General features: G+C 39.1%; 1 protein-coding gene and 1 pseudogene across 4 annotated transcripts in view; both read right to left on the reverse strand.

Moving 5' to 3' along the window:
• The window catches only part of DENND1A (DENN/MADD domain containing 1A), a 520,043-nt gene that overhangs the window by 300,085 nt on the left and 200,282 nt on the right, over positions 1-19,676 (reverse strand). The gene's annotated exons all lie outside the window — the stretch shown is intronic.
• LOC104991527 lies at positions 9,290-9,815 on the reverse strand (annotated as a pseudogene).

Consider the following 19,676-nt stretch of genomic DNA (forward strand, 5'->3'; position numbering starts at 1 on the left):
TAAATAAGCAGAGTGACAATATACAGCCTTGACGTACTGCTTTTCCTATTTGGAACCAGTCTGTTGTTCCATGTCCAGTTCTAACTCTTCCTTCCTGACCTGCATACAGGTTTCTCAAGAGGCAGGTCAGGTGGTCTGGTATTCCCATCTCTTTCAGAATTTTCCACAGTTTGTTGTGATCCACACAGTCAAAGATTTTGGCGTAGTCAATAAAGCAGAAGTTTTTCTGGATCTCTCTTGCTTTTTCGATGATCCAGCAGATGTTGGCAATTTGATCTCTGGTTCCTCTGCCTTTTCTAAAACCAGCTTGAAGTATGCAGGTCAAGAAGCAACAATTAGAACCAGACATGGAACAAGAGGCTGGTTCAAAATTGGGAAAGCAGTATGACAATGCTGTATACTGTCACCTTGCTAATTTACCTTATATGCAGAGTACATCAATGTGAAATGCCAGGCTGGATGAATCACAAGCTGGAATGAAGACTGGCAGGAGAAATATCAATAACCTCAGATATGCAGGTGATACCAACCTAATGGCAGAAATTGAAGAGGAACTAAAGAGCCTCTTGATGAGGGTGAAAGAAGAAAGTGAAAAAGCTGGCTTAAAACCCAACATTCAAAAAAGCTAACATCATGGCATACAGTCGAATCACTTCATGGCAAATAGATGGGGAAAAGGTGGAAACAGTGACAGACTTTATTTTGTTGGGCTCCAAAATCACTGTGGATGGAGACTGCAGCCATGAAATTAAAAGATACTTGTTCCTTGGGAGGAAAGCTATGACCAACTTAGACAAGAGTATTAAAAAGCAGAGACACCACTCTGCCGACAAAGGTCCCTATAGGCAAAGCTATGGTTTTTCCAGTAGTCATGAATGGATGTGAGAGTTGGACTATAAGGAAGGCTGAGTGCTTAAGAACTGATGCTTTTCAATTGTGGTGCTGGAGAGAACTCTTGAGATTCCCTTGGACTGCAAGGAGATCATACCAATCAATCCTAAAGGAAATCAACCCTTAATATTCATTGGAATGACTGATGCTAAAGCTGAAGCTGCAATACTTTGGCCACCTGATGTGAAGAGCCAACTCATGGAAAAGACCCTAATGCTGGGAAAGACTGAAGGCAAAAGAAGGGGGTGGCAGAGGATGAGATGGTTAGGTAGCATCACCAACTCAACAGACACTTAGAGCAAACTCAGGGAGATAGTGAAGGACTGGGAAGCCTGGTGTGCTGCAGTCTGTGGGGGTCACTAAGAATCAGACGTGATTTAGTGACTGAACAAAACAGGTGTTATTTAATACCAATAAATTACCTAAGATACATCTTACATGTGAATGAAAGAAACCATCTGTCTACACTGGGGTCGTAGGATATCCTATCTCCGTATTGCCTTGCTTTCTTCTAGCTATGAGGCCAGCCCAGAGGTCTGACCATAACACTATGGGTAGGGCCAAGGGTTTGCTCCAAAACCAGAAAAAGCAGAACCCAAGCTCCTTGTCACCTGCCCAACCAGATGAGTCAAAGGTGGTGTGAGAGCAGCCAGTTGCTCTAAACTGTTCAACCTTTTCATTTTATAGCAGAAGAAAGGGAAGTTCAGAGAATGGAAGAGACTCACTTAGAGCCATGCATTTTTCAGAATCAAAAGGGTATCTCAACAAACCCAGAATGTTGTCCCCAGTGAATGGATTAGCAATCCCTCAGTATTATTCTCGCCTTTCTTTTTCTGCTATATTTCCTACCAACTAGGATGCAAAAGAACATGGCTTCTCTTGTGTGAGAGAATGTAGAGTAGTTGCTGTCTTCAATATCTAGAATTGTCCTGAAACATCAAAATTTCAGTTGGATTCTACAGGAAATTCCCACAGTCTCTTACTAACCAGGATGTGAAATAATGTTTGTTTAGCTCCAAATTTGAGGATCTTTCTGTCTCCTGCACATTTTGATATCTGTTCTGACAACAATCTGGCTTTAGTATTCTATGGCTCATTTAGACATCAAACATGTATTGACTGTGAGGCCCTTTGCTGCGTCCTGGGCTAGCAAGTGAATAAGATGCAGTTTCTAGTTTTAAGAAGCTCAGTGTCCAGAGGGGGAACCAGACACATAAATCAACAAGGGTAATTACTGAGATAACTAAATTGAGAAAAGTGTGCACAGTCACCAATTATCTCTCACATGAGCTTGCACACACACATACACTCATGGGGCAGATGACCAGCTCCATCATATGTGGCAGAATTTCTTTGAATCTTAACAGGGCTTAATTCTAGAATTAAGTAGAAATGGTCACATTAGAAGAACCTTTATTTACAGAGGACGATTGAACAAAGGCTACTGGAGCTCAGGATCCAATCGTGATCCCCAAAAAGGGCTTCTTGATTTTTATGAACAATTTTCTTCTTTCTTTTACTCTTAATACAGAAAAACTGGCATCTTTGTCTGGGTCCAGAATATAAAATCAGGAAATAAAATGGCAAGTCTTACAACTGCGAACTTCAATCAGCTCATTACAAACCAAAGGGACATATTTGAATGCATGTTGCTACATTCATTTACCTATTCTGCCAAGCCATTCAATTACATGATTTCAGATTTTGTATAAAAAATACAGCCATGTTTCTTTCAAAAGCTGGTATTTGGAGAAAGGTGATTAGAACAGCATGCTATGATACATTAATACAGTGGTTTCATTTAATGGACAATGGCAGTTGCTCAAATGCTCCCGGTACTTTAAATTATTACACTTAGAATTCATGACTACAACGTGTCTCGACTTTTTTCTTTACTGCTGCACAATACACTCCATTGCCACTGTGAATGCAAACAAAACACATTATCAGAAGAGTTTTATTAGCATTTATAATCTTAATGAAAGTCATTTCTAAAGGTGGGGGGCAAGTATAGCGGGTTGTGAACACTAAGAAGGATAAAGTGCCATAACTGAGGAAAAGTGGAAAAACAGGAGAAAAAACCTAAAGCAGAAGAAAAATCTTAAACAAAATTTAACATCTCCTTGGAGAGAGAGGACACAAAAGAGATGGAGTTTATTCTAACCAGAAGCAGCTGTTGCTGTTCGAATTAGGAAGCATTCCTAATGAATCAGCAGTTCTTATAATAAATACACTCCCCTTTGAAATGTGAGGATTCCGCTATGAGAATTTCTTTTGATATATTTTTTACATGAACTCATTAGACAGAGAAGAGGCAAGGATTGAGCATGTTCCTTTCTAAATTATGACAGAGATCTTATCCATATCAAGTCTTCCCAAGGTTAGTTAGGTGGGGCACAGGAAAACAAAAAATAAAAAACACAAAGCTAAAATGATTTTTACAGATCAGTATCCTTTGCAACTCACTTCAAGCAAACTTTGTAAGATGCTATGTTAACAGTGACATCTTACAAAATACCTGCTACTACTCTAACAAGATCCAGTTAAGTTTAAAATGAAATCAGAGCTATATAAACAATGAAAAAGGCATGTCTTTTGCATTCATTAAAAGGAATCCCCAAATTCCACCATGGTGAAGAGCTGCTTGCAGACTATATCCTGTTCCCCAGATATCCCTCTTGCCATTTTAAGAAGAAAAAAAGGGAAAAAAATGCATATTTATAAATATGCACACAGGCATATTTATTTCATCTCCACCTAGGTTCCATATTACTTTTTCTTTTCTTGCATTTAAAACTGCCATTTTAACAAAGGTTTCTCCAAGTAAAAATCACTGTGCTCCTATTAACAAAGACCGAAAATTTAAAGGGACATCTTCCCATTAGCAGAGGTAAGAGAAACTGGATGGGCATTATTCTACCTATCAGTTTTCTTCAACTTTTAATCTATCAGTCCTTCTCCTCTTCTTCTATGGTGGGGTTCCAGGATTCTTGGACCCTTAGTACTCAATTCAAACACCAGGAACCCCAGAAAGAGTTGTAGAGTGACATAAGGAATAACAGAGAGACTGTAAAGCTGTCTCATCTTTCTCCCTTAACACCAATGATACTTAAGTCTTAAACTTGGAAATGAAAATGAAAGGATATCCTAAACATAAACATCATCTTTAAGCTGCTTAAAAACAACCCTTTTCACAAACTAAGACATGACTTCCTATCTCACTTAGGTCACTTGTGCTCTCAACAACAGGGTGAGGGAACACAAGGATGATAGGCAGACCTGCAGAAAACAGAAGCCAAGGACCAAGATGCTTTAACTCTCCCATTACCATGTCATACAGAAAAGGCCGAACAGTGTACCCTCCGAGGTAAGGAAACTTGCACCATGTGAGTAGGAGTGGTAGACTACTTTGATTCTATAAAATCAAAGCCCTAATACAGGTGAATCCAGGGAACACACTAAGGAGTCTTGAGGAAAGATCCCTTTGTTTAAAGGTCTGTGTGTGTGTGTGTGTGTGTTCTACATTCTGAGTAATTAGAATAGTGGGGCTCAAAAAGGCTCAGGAAATGAGTCTGAGATCAGTTGATAAATGTTAAACGTGTCCTTCTCTCAGCTGAAGAAAACAAGGAAGACAGAAAGGGATTGAGTGACTTGACCAATGTTACCTAATTTTGTTTTAAAGTGGGACTAAATGTCCTAGGGGATAGACTACTAAAAATTAGTGCTCCTTTGTTTTCCAAAACAAGTAGCCAGCAAATATTTCCACAGAATTCCCCTGCAAATCTGTATTCCAAGAGGAACGCCTGTCCTGGCCTGGTGCGTATGTGGCCCAGGCCTTCATCAACCGAAAAAGACGGCTCTGCAGTTGTACATTGTTTCACCCCATGCGCTACACTGGACAAGCACACCAGCTTTGGAAGTATTTTATTGGATGAGAATGGACAAAATACATGAAGGACTGGCAGGGGAAAAGAAGTTTGATATCTAAAATGTAGACAATGATTTCTACACAATGATATGTGCTTCAGAGCTGCTTATGACAGCAAAAAAATGCAAAGAGCTTGCAAACAGCTTAAAAATTAGCAGGTGGTGGTCCAGTGGTAAGAATGTGCCTTGCAATGCAAGGGACACAGCTTCAGTGCCTGGTGCAGGAAGATCCCATGTGCCGCAGAGCAACTAAGCCCCTGTGCCACAACTACTGAAGCCTGTGTGCTCTTAAGAGTCTGTGCTCTGCAACAATAAAAGCTACCACACCGATAAGCCTGTGCACCTCAATGAAAAGTAGCCCCCACTCAAAGCAACTAGAGAAAGCCCACATGCAGCAACAAAGACCCATCTCAGTCAAAAAATTAAATAAACAAATAAATCTTAAAAAAAAATTAGCAGCATGTTTTTCTTAAGGGCTGGAATAAAAGCTATTTAATTATAAACCCAAGCTTCACACACTAGCGATAGGTGACCTACTGAAAACTCATGTTTTCCTTTTCTTTAAAATGGAACTAACTACTTGAAAGAGCTCTTGCAAGGATTCAACAGTATAATTCATGTGACATGCTTAGCACAGTTTCCATGTGGAAAGTAATTAATAAGTGGCAGCAACTATTACTATTATAAATTTCAACAGTAAAGATCATTAGATTAAATATGAATCTCCTATGTGATTTAGTATTATGTGGCCATTAAAATGTCTTTCAGAGAGAAAAGTTTAACATTACAGAACTATATAAAATGAATGTCAAATAGAAACTGTATATGATCTCAAACATGTAAATTTAAAAATATGTGGGGGAAGGGGCAAGGTGGGGATAGGAGATTAAGAGGTGAAAACTACTATGTTTAAAATAAATAATACACAAGGATGTATTATACAACACAGGAATATAATAGCCAATATCTTTTAATAAATTTAAATTATAATCTGTAAAATACTAAATCACTGTGTTCTACAAATATAACTCAACTATACATTAATTAAAATTTATTAGTAGCCATATTAAAGAAAGTGAGAAAATTAATATGTGCATATGTATTATATGCATATTATATATTTTTTAAATAAAACACTAAAAGAAAATGCACCACAATTTTTACTTTTGGATGGTGGAATTAGAGATATTTTCTTCTTTATTGAAAAACATATATTCATTCAAGTGTTCCAACAACAGTGTTCCATCAACACTTTTTCTTGATAGACCATCCTCTCCCCACTCCCTTTAATCATCTTGGCACCTTTATTTAAAAAATAATTAACTGATTCTCTATTCTTTTCCACTGACCTATATGCCTATTCTTGTGTCAATACCACAATGTATACTACTGATTACTATAGCTTTACAACAAGAATTGAAATCAGATAATGTATTTCTTCCAACTTTATTCTTCTTTTTTCAAACTCTGTTTGGCTAAGCCCTTTGCCATATGAATTTCCATACAAATTTTAGAATCTAGCTCATCGAGTTCTATTTAAAAAGCCTAGTGGTATCGCACTGACCCTGTAGATCAACTTGGGGGAACTGACATCTGTACCAGTAAAGGTCCTCCAAAGAAACAGAATCAATAGGACATATATAAATAAAGAGATTTATTTTAAGGAATTGGTACAAGCAAGTCAAAAATATGTATGGCAGGTCAGCAGACTAGAAACTCAGGCAGGATTTCTCTTACAACTGTGAGGCGGAATTCCCTCTTTTTTTGGGAAACCTGTTGTTTTGCTCTTAAAGTCTTCAACTGATTGGATGAAGCCCACCCACATTATGGAGGGTTTCTTCCTTTATTTAAAGTTAACTGATTATAAATGTTAATCACAGCATCATCTAGACTAGTGTTAGACCAAACAACTGGGCATCAGAGCTTAGCCAAATTACGCATCACAACATCCTGACAAGAGTGAGTCTTTGAATCCAAGAGCGTGCTTTCTCTCTTTACTTATTTAGTTCTTCTTTTAACATATCTCAGCAATGTTTTATACTTTTTGGGGTCAGGTCATGCAAATATATTGTTGAGTTTACCCATAAGTACTTCATATTTTCATATTACAAAAGCAATGTTTTAATGATTGCAGTTTATAATATTAATACCAATTTCCTTAACTCACATCATACACAAAATCACCAGAAATGGGTCAAGGACCTAAATATGAGATAAATCTATAAAGTGTCTAGAAGAAAATATAGGAGAAAATCTTTGTGCTCTTGTATTATGCAAAGACTTCATAAGATACAAAAACCATGAACCATAAAAGAAAAAAATCAATAAACTGGATTTTGAAATTAAAACCTTATGGTACGTGAAAGATACTTTTAAGAAAATGAAAAGCCAAGCCACAGACTGAAGAAATATTTGCAAGGCACATTATCTAATAAGAGACTTATAGTCAGAACATATTAAAAAAAACAAAACCTTATGATTACTAGCTCAGTAATCATAAGACAAAGAACCCATTCTTAAAAATGATCAATAGGTTTGAAAAGATGCTTTACAAAAGATGATGTGCAATATCTTCTAGTATGTAAGTACATGAAAAGACTTTCAACACTGTAAATCATCAGATCAGATCAGTCACTCAGTCATGTCCAACTCTTTGCGACCCCATGGACTGTAGCCCACCAGGCTCCTCTGTCCACAGTATTCTCAAGGCAAGAATACTGGAATGGGTATCCATTCCCTTCTCCAGGGGATCTTCTTGGCCCAGGGGTCGAACCTGGGTCTTCTGCACTGCAGGTGGATTCTTTACCATCTGAGCCACCAAGGAAGAACAAGAAACTTCTGAGTGAAACAAAAAACTCTATATATCTTGACTACAGTAGTGGTTACACATCTGTATATATTTGTCAAACTTTCATACCAATTTTAAGTGAGAGAGAGAATGTGTATGTGTGTTTACATTTTTTAGATCTTCCTTATTGGCATATGGAGATATTTTGAGAAACTCTCCCAATCAATACAATTAAAATGATATAGTTACACACACACATAAACACACACAATCTTTAAACGTAATGCTAACCTGGCAAAAAGCATAGGCTCCAGAGAGCAAAAAATGAAATGGAAACTCAAACTCAGAATGGAAAATTAGCATCAAAGTTGGCTTTTACCCTGAAGCTCTTTGCCAAACGATGGGCTCTTTCAGCTCCCAAATAATAGAGATAGAAGGCAGAAATGAAAGGAGATAAAGCCTAGAAACCTCTAAAGATACTACAACTTAAAGCTTGAAGACTACATCTCTAGTGGAACGATAAAAAGAATTGAAAACATTCTGCCAGTAGAGAATTTTCCATTCTTGATGTTCTCACAGGGTGGAAGGCAAACATCTCTACTGATACTGACAATTTCTAACTAAAAGTGTGTTCTCACATAGATCTGCAATTCAAAATTTTACCTACAAATCTGGATAAAATGATCAACGGATAATATAGAGAGCACCACAATCATTAGGACTCCTGGCTAACAGCCAGAAAAGAGTGGGTGACATTACTCATAACATGGTTTAAATAGACAAAAAGAAAAAAAATATGAAAAAGATAAGCAACATGAAAGAGAGTGAAAAAGTTAAACACATCCTAATCAGATTTCCAGAAGGATATAATAAAAAGAATGGAGAAGAAACAGTAGTCAGAGAAGTAATGGCTGAGAACATTCCAGAATTGCTATTCCAGAATTTTGCTGATCCACAAATCCCAAGCAAGGTAAGTGAAATCCATGTCAGAGACAAAGCACTATGAAAATGCAGAACTCCAAATAAAACAGCATGAGAGAAGAAGTGATTTCATGTAAGAACAACTATTAGACTTAACTCATTTGGGGCAAGTAAATACACAAGTAAAAGCAAATTAGAAACACCAAAGGACCTCCTTAAACTAATAAAGAATTAATACCTAAGATCTTATTAGAGAAATATTAAAATACTTTAAAATCGGGAATAATAAAAGGGTATTCACTATCTGTCTCTACACAACACTGTACTGCAGACACAGGGCACCACAACCAAAGAAGAAAATAAAAGGTATAAATAACTGAAAGAAGACAAGACCAAACACTCACTTATAAGTTAAATACTTTTCTATCAGAAACCCAAAAGAAATTAAAATTAGTAGAATTAATTAAGGAGCTGGGCAAAAAAAATCAATATTCAAAAATCATTTTAGTTTCTAAAGAATAGAAAAATAGAAAATGCAAAAACAAAATGCAAAAGGTATTTGCCATTTACAAAAGATATTTTAAAAGTTCTCAGGGGGAAATTGATCCAAAGACATGCAGGATCATTATGGAAGAAAAATATTTAGAGGGAGGGCATACCACACAGCTTGTAGGATCTTAGTTCACCAACCAGGGATTGAACCCCATGGTAGTGAAAGCACCAAGTTCTAACTACTGGACCACCAGGGAATTCCCAAGAAACTTTTTTTTTTTTTTTAAACAACTGATTATCGATTTATTAAAAAGGTTGATTTAGGCATCGGCAATGGTGACTTCCACCTCGACTCCCGGCTCAATACTGATGGAAGTGATCTGCTTGACAATTTCAGAAGGACTGTGCAGGTCAATGAGTCGCTTGTGGATCCTCATTTGGAATCGATCCCAAGTCTTAGAACCCTCACCACAAGGAGTTTTCCTCGTAGTTATTCTCAGAGTCTTGGTAGGCATCCGAACTGGTCCTTTCACTTTGAGATTCTTTTCCTTCGCTCCTCTGATCAAGTCAGCCCACACCTTCTCCAGAGACTTCACGTTGGGGCTGGTGAGGGTGATCCTAATCCGGTGAATGGCCACCTCTGGCTCCACTGGAGTCTTGCCGGTGTCTTTAAAGGCCATGGCTGCGGTGTGGCTTCCTGACCGACTTGTTCCTCGGCGAGAGCGAACAGCGGTGAGTCAGGAGCAGGAGCGGGCGGCACAAAAGTCCGCAGCAGCCGAGACCGCGTCTTCCTCAAAGAGCCCAAGAAACTTTTAAATGTTACTGCTAAGTCATTTCAGTTGTGTCCGACTCTGTGCGACCCCATAGACAGCAGCCCACCAGGCTCCCCCATCCCTGGGATTCTCCAGGCAAGAACACTGGAGTGGGTTGCCATTTCCTTCGCCAATGCATGAAAGTGAAAAGTGAAAGTGAAGTCGCTCAGTCGTGTCCGACCCTCAGCTACCCCATGGACTGCAGCCTACCAGGCTCCTCCATCCATGGGATTTTCCAGGCAAGAGTACTGGAGTGGGGTGCCACTGCCTTCTCCATAAATGTTACTAAATGATATTAAAATAAGACCTAAAGAGTCTTATGTTGAAAAATTGGGTAGGAAGACTCAATTAACAGAGATGTCAATTCACCCTAGACTTTTCTATGTATTCAGTGAAAAGTCCAATCAAAATATCACCATGGCTTTTATGAAATTTGATGAGTTTAAAATTTACATGAAAAGGAAGGACCAAGCAAAGCAGGATATTTTTGAGAAAAGTAAGGAAACTTTCCTGACAGGTATTAAGACTATCATAATCAACACAGCAACCGATTAGCACAAGGATAGACAAATTAGCTAACAGAACAAAATGAAAAGCCAAAAATAAGACCATGCATATAGGAAAATGCTCTATGACAGGGTTGGCACTGTAAATTCCTAGGGGAAAGACTAGATACTCAAGATGTTATAAGGGCAATTGAACATCCAAATTGGGGGGTGAGGGGAATGGATCCCAACTGTATAGTAGCCATAAAAAGCTTTTCCAGGTGAATTAAAGCTTTAAATGTGAAAGACAGAAACGTCAAACTTTTGGAAGAGAAATAACTCTGATAACAACTTAGAACAAAGACCTTATAAAAGTACATATCTTAGTATCTCTCATGAACACAGACTCAAAAATTCTAAACCAAATATTAGCCAACCAAGACCAGTAATATACTAACAAGAATGAAATATATTATTAAATGGATTGGTAGAATATTTTAAAACTCTAATTTACCATTTCAAAAGAATAAAGAAGAGAGATGTTTGTAGCAATATATGCAGAATAAACAACAAAACTCAACATCTATTCAAAATAAAAACTCTCAGAAAACTAGGAATATAAGGAAACCTCAATTTAAGGGCAGCTCTAAAAAAATCTACAGCTCAAACTTTACGGTAAAACACTGTTCTCCCTTAAGCACTGAGAACAAGACAAAGATAATCGCTCCTCAGTTCAGCTCAGTTGCTCAGTCTTTTTGACTCTGCGACCCCATGGACTGCAGCACGCCAGGTTTCCTTGTCCATCACCAACTCCCCGGAGCTTGCTCAGACTCATGTCCATCGAGTCAGTGATGCCATCCAGCCATCTCATCCTTTGTCAGCCCCTTCTTCTCCCATCTTCAATCTTTCCCAGCATCAGGGTCTTTTCCAATGAGTCAGTTCTTCACATTTGGTGGCCAAAGAGTTTCAGCTTCAGCATCAGTCCTTCCAATGAATATTCACGACTGATTTCCTTTAGGATTGACTAGCTTGATCTCCTTGAAGTCCAAGGGACTCTCAAGAGTCTTCTTCAACACCACAGTTCAAAAGCATCAATTCTTCAGTGCTCAGCTTTCATAGTCCAACTCTCACATCCATACATGATGACTGGAAAAAACATGGCTTTGACTACACAGACCTTTGTTGGCAAAGTAATATCTCTGCTTTTTAATATGCTAGGTTGGCTATAGCTTTCCTTCCAAGGAGCAAGCATCTTTTAATTTCATGCCTGCAGTCACCATCTGCAGTGATTTTGGAGCCCAAGAAAAGAAAGTCTGCCACTGTTTGCATTGTTTCCCCATCTATTTGCCATGAAGTGATGGGACTGAATGCCATGATCTTATTTTTTTTGAATGCTGAGTTTTAAGCCAGCTTTTTCACTCTGCTCTTTCACTTACATCAAGAGGTTCTTTGGTTCCTCTTTGATTTCTGCCATAAGGGTGGTGTCATCTGCATATCTGAGGTTATTGATATTTCTTCTGGCTATCTTGATTCCAGCTTGTGCTTCATCCAACCCAGCATTTCACATGATGTACTCTGCATATAAGTTAAATAAGCAAGGTGACAATATACAGCTTTGACGTACTCCTTTCCCAATTTGGAACCAGTCTGTTGTTCCATGACCGGTTCTAACTGTTGCTTCTTTATCTGTATTCAGATTTCTCAGGATGCAGGGAAGGTGGTCTGGTATTCCCATCTCTTGAAGAATTTTCCCAGTTTGTTGTGACCCACACAGTGTAAGGCTTTGGTGTAATCAATAAAGCAGAAGTAGATGTTTTTCTGGAATTTTCTTGCTTTTCCTACAATCCAATGGATGTTGGTAATTTGAGCTCTGGTTCCTCTGCCTTTTCTAAATCCAGCTTGAACATCTGGAAGTTCACGGTTCACGTATTGTTGAAGCCTGGCTTGGAGAATTTTGAGCATTACTTTGCTAGCATGCGAGACGAGTGCAATTGTGCAGTGGTCTGAACATTCTTTGGCATTGTCCCTCTTTGGGATTGGCACTGATTATTCTTTGCTCACTTCTGAATTTGACCTCAGAGAGCCAGCAGCCTCTTACTGTCCTCCCCCTTCTTCCAGGTACTTTCCCATATCCAGTTAAGTTTTCTGCAAAGGCTTGCCTTCCACTAGCATCAAAGATTACTATGTCCTTGGTACATGACCACGGACATGTACCTCAACAATAGCTACTGTCCTCCCACCATCTCTGTAGGAGCCAATTCTGGCAGATATAATGTATACCATCTACCTTGTGAACTGTATTTCTGATGGTACCTATTAAACTGTGTTAGTTGCTCAGTCATGTTCAACTTTTTGTGACCCCATGGACTGTAGCCCTGTAGCCTGCCAGGCTTCTCTGTTCATGGGATTCTCCAGCAAGAACACTGGAGTGGGTAGCCACTCCCTTCTCCAGAGGATCTTCCTGACTCAGGGATCCTACTCAGGTCTCCTGCACTGCAGGCAGATTCTTTACCATCTGAGCCACCAGGGAAGCCCAAGTACCTACTAAAGTTGCTCCTAAAACTTGGCCATACTCATTAAGAGGTGGAAAATGCATGGCAAATTTTCCACCTAAAATCTCTAAGGAATCTGAAACCAAGGTTTCCTCAGGCCAAATGATCTAAAATTCAAGGGAATATGGCGAGAGAGGTATTCGAAAGGAAAAATTAACATTTGTTCAGCAACTACTCTGTGCCAGACATTTACCTATACATGCTATCTAATCCTTGCCACAACTCAATGGATAAAGAATTACCAGCACAGATAAAGAATCCAACACTCAGAAAGGTGTAGTAACTTTCTAAAAGTAGACAGCAATTGGTAGACAACGTTTTGAACTCAGGTCTTTCTGATTTCAAAGTCCAAATTCCTTACCTAGCTATATAAATAATACTCAGATTTGTACATTTATTTTTGCTAAAAGCAATAATCTGAAATTATAAAAATGAGGAAAAGGTAACTACTGAGCAATATGATGTAAGATATTGCTCTGTTTTGTTTTTTATACCACTAAGCAGACTGCGTAACAAGGCACCATGTATTACGAGTTTTAACTGGCCTTTTGTTTGATTATAGGCAACAAGCAACTGGGAAATCACTCTCAGAGTCTGAATGGCCAATTCTGAAGGCTGAGTCCAACAAAACTATTACTCTAGGGTATCCCTTCTGACTATTCACCAGCAAGGAAAGAAAACCCAAGTGCAGTTTAATTGTCAAGTCATGTAAAGGTGATTTATCTAAAGAAAATTAGGTTTGCACTTTTAAGAAATTCCGATGTTTAAATTTTGTTAGGGACCTCACATTCCCTTAAATATTAACTAAAAAGTCTTGAAAGAGAGCATTTCAATTTCTCTCTCCCATCTACCTTGGATGAGTAACAGGTATTTAAGAATGTTTATACAAAAAGAAATAAATATATATCAGTGTTTACATATGAATTCAATAGCTTTTCTCTTCAAACTTCACTGCTACTGTGAAATACCATCAAAAACCAGAAACATCATTGGTACGTGGGACAGAAGCAGTCATCCAACACCCTGGCCTTTCAGGTATTTAAGTGACCTGTCATCTTTCTGATGACTTTCTTTATTGCACTTCAGCTATCTCTTCCCTTAGTCTCCTCTTGACCTTCCCAGTGCCAAATTAAGACTCCCCAGTTCTAAACTACTCTAAACCCACTTTCCTATCCTTGGTGTTTGCTCACTTTACAACTCCTACATACTTGTTCTGAACCCTCATACCAATAGTCTCTTCATTCTCTCCCTTTATCAGACCTGATATTCTTCACTCATGCCTTTACCAGAAGGTCCATCATATCAAGACCCTAATGGCCCACATCTCTTATCCTTTCATCACCTTTGCGTGGAAATCTTTTATCCCTGAATGAATCTAACTATTTACTTTCTCTGTGCCTGCACTGAAGCTGATGTGCACAACTGGGGAAAAATTCCTCACCAATGTTATCCCTCTAAAAATTCTACCTGTATAAAAAGTCTACAGCATCAATTAAGCCTTCAATATCACCCAGCAATTGTTTTCTCACTAGTCAGCCTAGGAAACTATTTTAAATCTTCTCTAACATCCACTCAAACATCTACTCTCCATACACTCTCCTTTTTATTCTCAATATCTTATCTCACCATTCATTTCATCAAGACAATAGAAACTAACAAACAAGAATTGCCTCAACTTTCCAGCAACATTCATTTATTCTCGATGTATGAAACACCACTGGATATCTGGGGTCTGGAACCAGATCACCTACATTCTTATTCTAGTTTTATCCTTTGGATAAGTCACTTAACTTCTTTGTGCTTTGGTTTATTCATTTCTAAATTGGAGATCTGAGTAGAACCAGCTTTGCAGGGTAGTTGTGAGAGTTAACAAGAAGCATATTTGGAGCATTTAGAATGGTGCCTGGCACAAAGTAAGCATGCCAAAAATTTTAGCCACTACCCACCACCATCATATGGGCTTGCCTGATAGCTCAGTTGCTACAGAATCTGCCTGCAATGCAGGAGGCCTCGACTCCTGGGTCGGGAAGATCCACTGGAGAAGGGATAGGCTACCTACTCCAGTATTCTTGGGTTTCCCTTGTGGCTCAGCGTGGGCTTCCCTGGTGGTTTAGAGGTTAAAGCGTCTACTAGCAATGCGGGAGACCTGGGTTTGATCCCTGGGTTGGGAAGATCCTCTGGAGAAGGAAATGGCAACCCACTCCAGTATTCTTGCCTGGAGAATCCCACGGACGGAGGAGCTTGGTGCGCTACAGTCCATGGGGTCCCAGAGTCGGACACGACTGAGCGACTTCACTTTCACTTTCACTTTGTGGTAAAGAATCTGCCTGCAATGCCTGAGACCTGGGTTCGATCCCTGGGTTGGGAAGATCCCCTGGAGAAGGGAAAGGTTACCCACTCCAGTATTCTGGCCTGGGGAATTTCATGGACTATATAGTCCATAGGGTTGCAAAGAGTTGGACGCAACCAAGTGACTTTCACTTTCACCACCATTATGACAACTACATGGGCCAGGCACCAGATGTATACAAATCTATATGCAATCTTTCCTCCTCCCCTTCTGGTATAACATAAGAGAAGTCTGTGCCTCCTCCAAGGCCAATACCTCCTCTCTTTCTTTCACCTGGGTTTAGAATAGGATAAAACAGAAATAAATACAGCCTAATGTGAGAAGACCCGGAAGGCAAACATAACTAGCCCAAGGTCATAAGGCTATTAAAATGTAGAGCTGGGTTAAGAAATCAAGTCAGCCTCTATAACTACATCATTCTGCCTTCTACATTTCCTTCAGATTTGACAGAAAGTTCTCCCTAAATACTTCAGCTCCTGTTACAGAAGTAAAGCTCAGGTTTGACAAATGAGAATTTCCCCCAAAGTAAATACAGGCTTTTAAAGGCCTGAAACTACAAACATGCATAAAACACTCTAAATTACGGAAGAAGGAGTACCGAATTCTGAAGGTGGTCAGAAAAGGCTTCACAGTCTACAGGATGCCAACAGGAATACTGTGAACAGAAGTATGCAGAAAATCCCTGGCTGAGAGTTAACAAGGGGCAGGGAAAGCCTTGACAGTGAGAAAAAGTTAGAGCTGCTACCAGCAGGAAATCTCCTGGACATGACAAAATCTGTTTAATAAAAAAGGAGAACATATTAAAACTATTTGGCATGTGGGCCCAAATCAAACGGTACAGCATGAAAGTCTGGAGATCACCTGAGGACTAAAAGCAGCGGCCCTTCAAGTAGGGAGTTAGAGTTCCAACAGCTGTCAAGGAATCCTGATCCTTCAAATACTATTAAAGAGGTAATATAAAAGAACTTTAAGGAGTAACTGTGGAGGTGGCAGATAAGAGATTTCACTATGTTCAGAACACCTGGAATCACTTAAGAGACATCTGTTATCATCTGGGAATCAGAGATTAGAGTGCAAGACCACTGGTTTAGGTCAATTCAGAATAGCATTTCCATTTCTCTGCCCAACTGTTCATACAGGTAGGGCTACAGGACTTTGAGCTTTTCATCACAGCTTTACATGGATTCCTTATCATGGCACTTAAAACTATATAGTTCTCCTACAAATCAGGATAAATACAATAGATAAATTATAAAATTAAGACAGTGAGAATATTAAAAAAGTTAGACTATCCTAAATATCACAATATGCCAGGAATTCTTATATACAGTATATTTAATTCTCATGAGAGTATAATTATATATTTGACTGATTAATAGAATTATCATCTCTAACCTGATGTTTAGAAGTAAACTACCTTGCTCAGGGACATACAGTTCGTACTGAGATTCAACTCTCTATCTGATTTTGCCACTATACCTTTTCATATAGGGACAGCAGGGTGAAAAAAATCACAAAATGATGTCCCTTCACAAAACTAGACCAATGGCTTACAGACAAAAGTCATCTAAAAACACTGGAATTTACAAGTTACTTAAAAAACAATGTGCTTCATTAGAAGCATTTTTGCCCAGCAGGCATGTTAGAAATGATCAAATAACGCAGACAAAGCAGTGGCATTTTCTGCTGGACAATGTACAGCTGGCTGGATCAGCCTGGGTGGTGAGAACCCCTCACCCTCAGCACTGCTTTGGAATGCTCCCGGAAGTCATTCTGGTGGGCTGGGACTGGTGTTCTTTTCCATGCAATGCTTTGGTCACAGACATCAACCCCAGTAGTTGGGGAGGTTGAGAAAGCATGCAGGTAGCTCCCTCCAGGCCACCTTGTTAACTACCAGGTCGGAGGGACAAAAGCCCTCAGAGTCAGCACTGTCATCACACGTGCTAAGTCGCTTCAGTAGTGCCCGACTCTTTGCAACCCCATGGACTGTAGCACGCCAGGCTCCTCGTCCATGGGGTTCTCCAGGCAAGAATACTGGAATGGATTGCCATGCCCTCCTGCAGGGGATCTTCCTGACCCAGGGATCGAAAGCTGCGTTTCCTATGTCTCCTGCATTGGCAAATGGCTTCTTTACCACCAGTGTCACCTGGGAAGGCCCAGAACGATCGTCACAGAATGCCGTACTGCTCTGACATGAGAAAAGTAGCATAACTTTACATACTTCCATAAGCCTGTGCATTACTATAACTATAAAACAATGGAGAAATTGCAGAGAACAAATAAATTGAAAATGGATTCCATTCTAGGCTCTCTCCATAATTGGAGTCCCCAGGTTGGTTGCCAGGAACAAACATTTCTCAGTAACAGATTTCACTAACTTCTTAGAAATTATTTTTTCACCAACTTCCAATATGTGTTTCCTATACAAGTTAACTGCTCCGGATTAGCAAGAAAAATGAGAATACATTGTTGCAAAAAGTTAACCCTGAGGCTTAGAGACCCTGGGATGGCAGGGTATCAGGTTCTGAAACTCACTCATGAACAAAAGAGGTGTTCAATACATCCATGGTTAGTGGGTGAGGAGAATTCTTCAGCAAACTACCTAGGGTTGGTGTTCAGCGGTTAACCAGCATTTCCCTGGATTTGAACTCTGCTGATTCTACCCCAAGGTACCCAGATTTTAGGATCATCAACTGTAGGACTGGAGCTCAGGGAAATTTACGCTCCAAAATTAGATTTTAAAGCCACAACAATTGCCCCTTAAGGGCCTGACTTGTGCTGCCCTGGACCACTCTAGGGAGAAGCCTCTTTCAGAATATATGTGATCTGGGTTACTACCAAAAGCACAGCAAAGACTATTTTCATGTACTCACTTAACAAAGACACTGTAAGAAATTCTAGAGAGTGGCAGGAAAGCACAGCATAAGAACAAGGGAAATTACCTCTCCTGAAATCATTGTTTCTCAGTTGGCATCTTCACAGATCTCTACTCCTGGGTCAAATTAGATCTGATCAAGTAGAGAGTAGACCCATGGATGACACTTACCTTCAAAGAGGAAAGAACACTTGTGATGCCCATTTGTCTTTAAAGGTTCCCAAACAGTAACAGTATTAAGCTCTCATTTTCAGCATTAGCTAAAAGAGTATTCAAAGCCTTAAAAGGGAGAAGAGGGGAAAGGAAGGGAGCCTGCCGAGGCATCACAGCTGTCTTGAAAGCTGGAAGACCGCTGTAGTCACAGTCCATCAGTTTCATGCCTGTGGTTTCCTTTCATTCTCAGAGTCAATTTAAATTACTAATAATCAGAAAACCTACAAGACAAGACATCTATTAAAGACAACTACTAATAAAAACTAAATATCAAATCGGATCATGGTACGGCTGGCTCCTGGGTTATAATTTAAGCTTGCATGAAGTGCAAACTAATGCAATGGAGGCACTGCTCTGAAGAACAAAATTAATTGCCTTTGTGAGTTCTCCCAACTCACAACACTCCTTCAGGGAAGTTACTGCTTTGTTAACAAACAGTAGCCACTTAAAATCCCAGATGTTATTAGTGTCCCATACCTTCTTGGCAGGACAGAAGCGAAGGAATAAATTTTTGTTCTCCATAAACTATGCCAACATTTTAAAGTTGGGACCACTTTACCATAATCATATGAATCATAAATACAAATACATAATCTAGTTTTTAAGTCTGATACAAATAACTGTCTTGGTGAGTGAATGTGGCTACTTCCTATTTTACTATTCCTTTCACCTGCTAAAGTTACAATGTAAAATACACAGAGAAAGAATAAATATGGTTACATTATAGCCCAAGAAACTCTGCAGTGTTTGGTGGCATTTGACATAAAATTTAATTGAGAACATCAGATTAGTCAGGTGACACAGTTCTGATCAAGTAACCTTGGAGAAGTAACACCTTCTCTGGATCTCTTTGGGAAATTGAGAAGCAAAATGACTCTGCTAATAAGTGTGGCTATAAATTTCACGAGAGTGGAGATTTTCTTGATTACCACTGGAGTCCCAACACTTATTTGTTGAAAAAATGAATAGAGTCCATACAATGGGCCAAATTCTCACAAGAGGTATATAGGACAACTTCTCTCTTCCCTACAACACCAACATGAAAGGAAATGATTATCTCTATTTCACAGACAAGGAAATGAAGTTTAAAAAGAAACCCAACTGTGCAAGATCCACAGCTACTGGGTGGAGTGGGGATTTGAACCTAGGTTTGCCTAACACTAAAACCTAACTTCATATTTATTTCCACTAAGAGAAAAATAAGTGTTTCTGTGAAATTTAATTATTTTACCTATACCACACATCCCAAATGACTTTTCATCCACCCAAAAAAACAGGATATACACCATTTTTAACTCCTAAACCCTATTTTAGTTAGGTTTTTTTTTTTTTTAAAAAACACTTCGCTTACATTTAAGGAATTGTGAGTA

The sequence above is a fragment of the Bison bison genome, unplaced genomic scaffold (assembly GCF_000754665.1).
Source record: "Bison bison bison isolate TAMUID 2011002044 unplaced genomic scaffold, Bison_UMD1.0 scf7180017864193, whole genome shotgun sequence".
In the NCBI taxonomy this organism is placed as follows: Eukaryota; Metazoa; Chordata; class Mammalia; order Artiodactyla; family Bovidae; genus Bison; species Bison bison.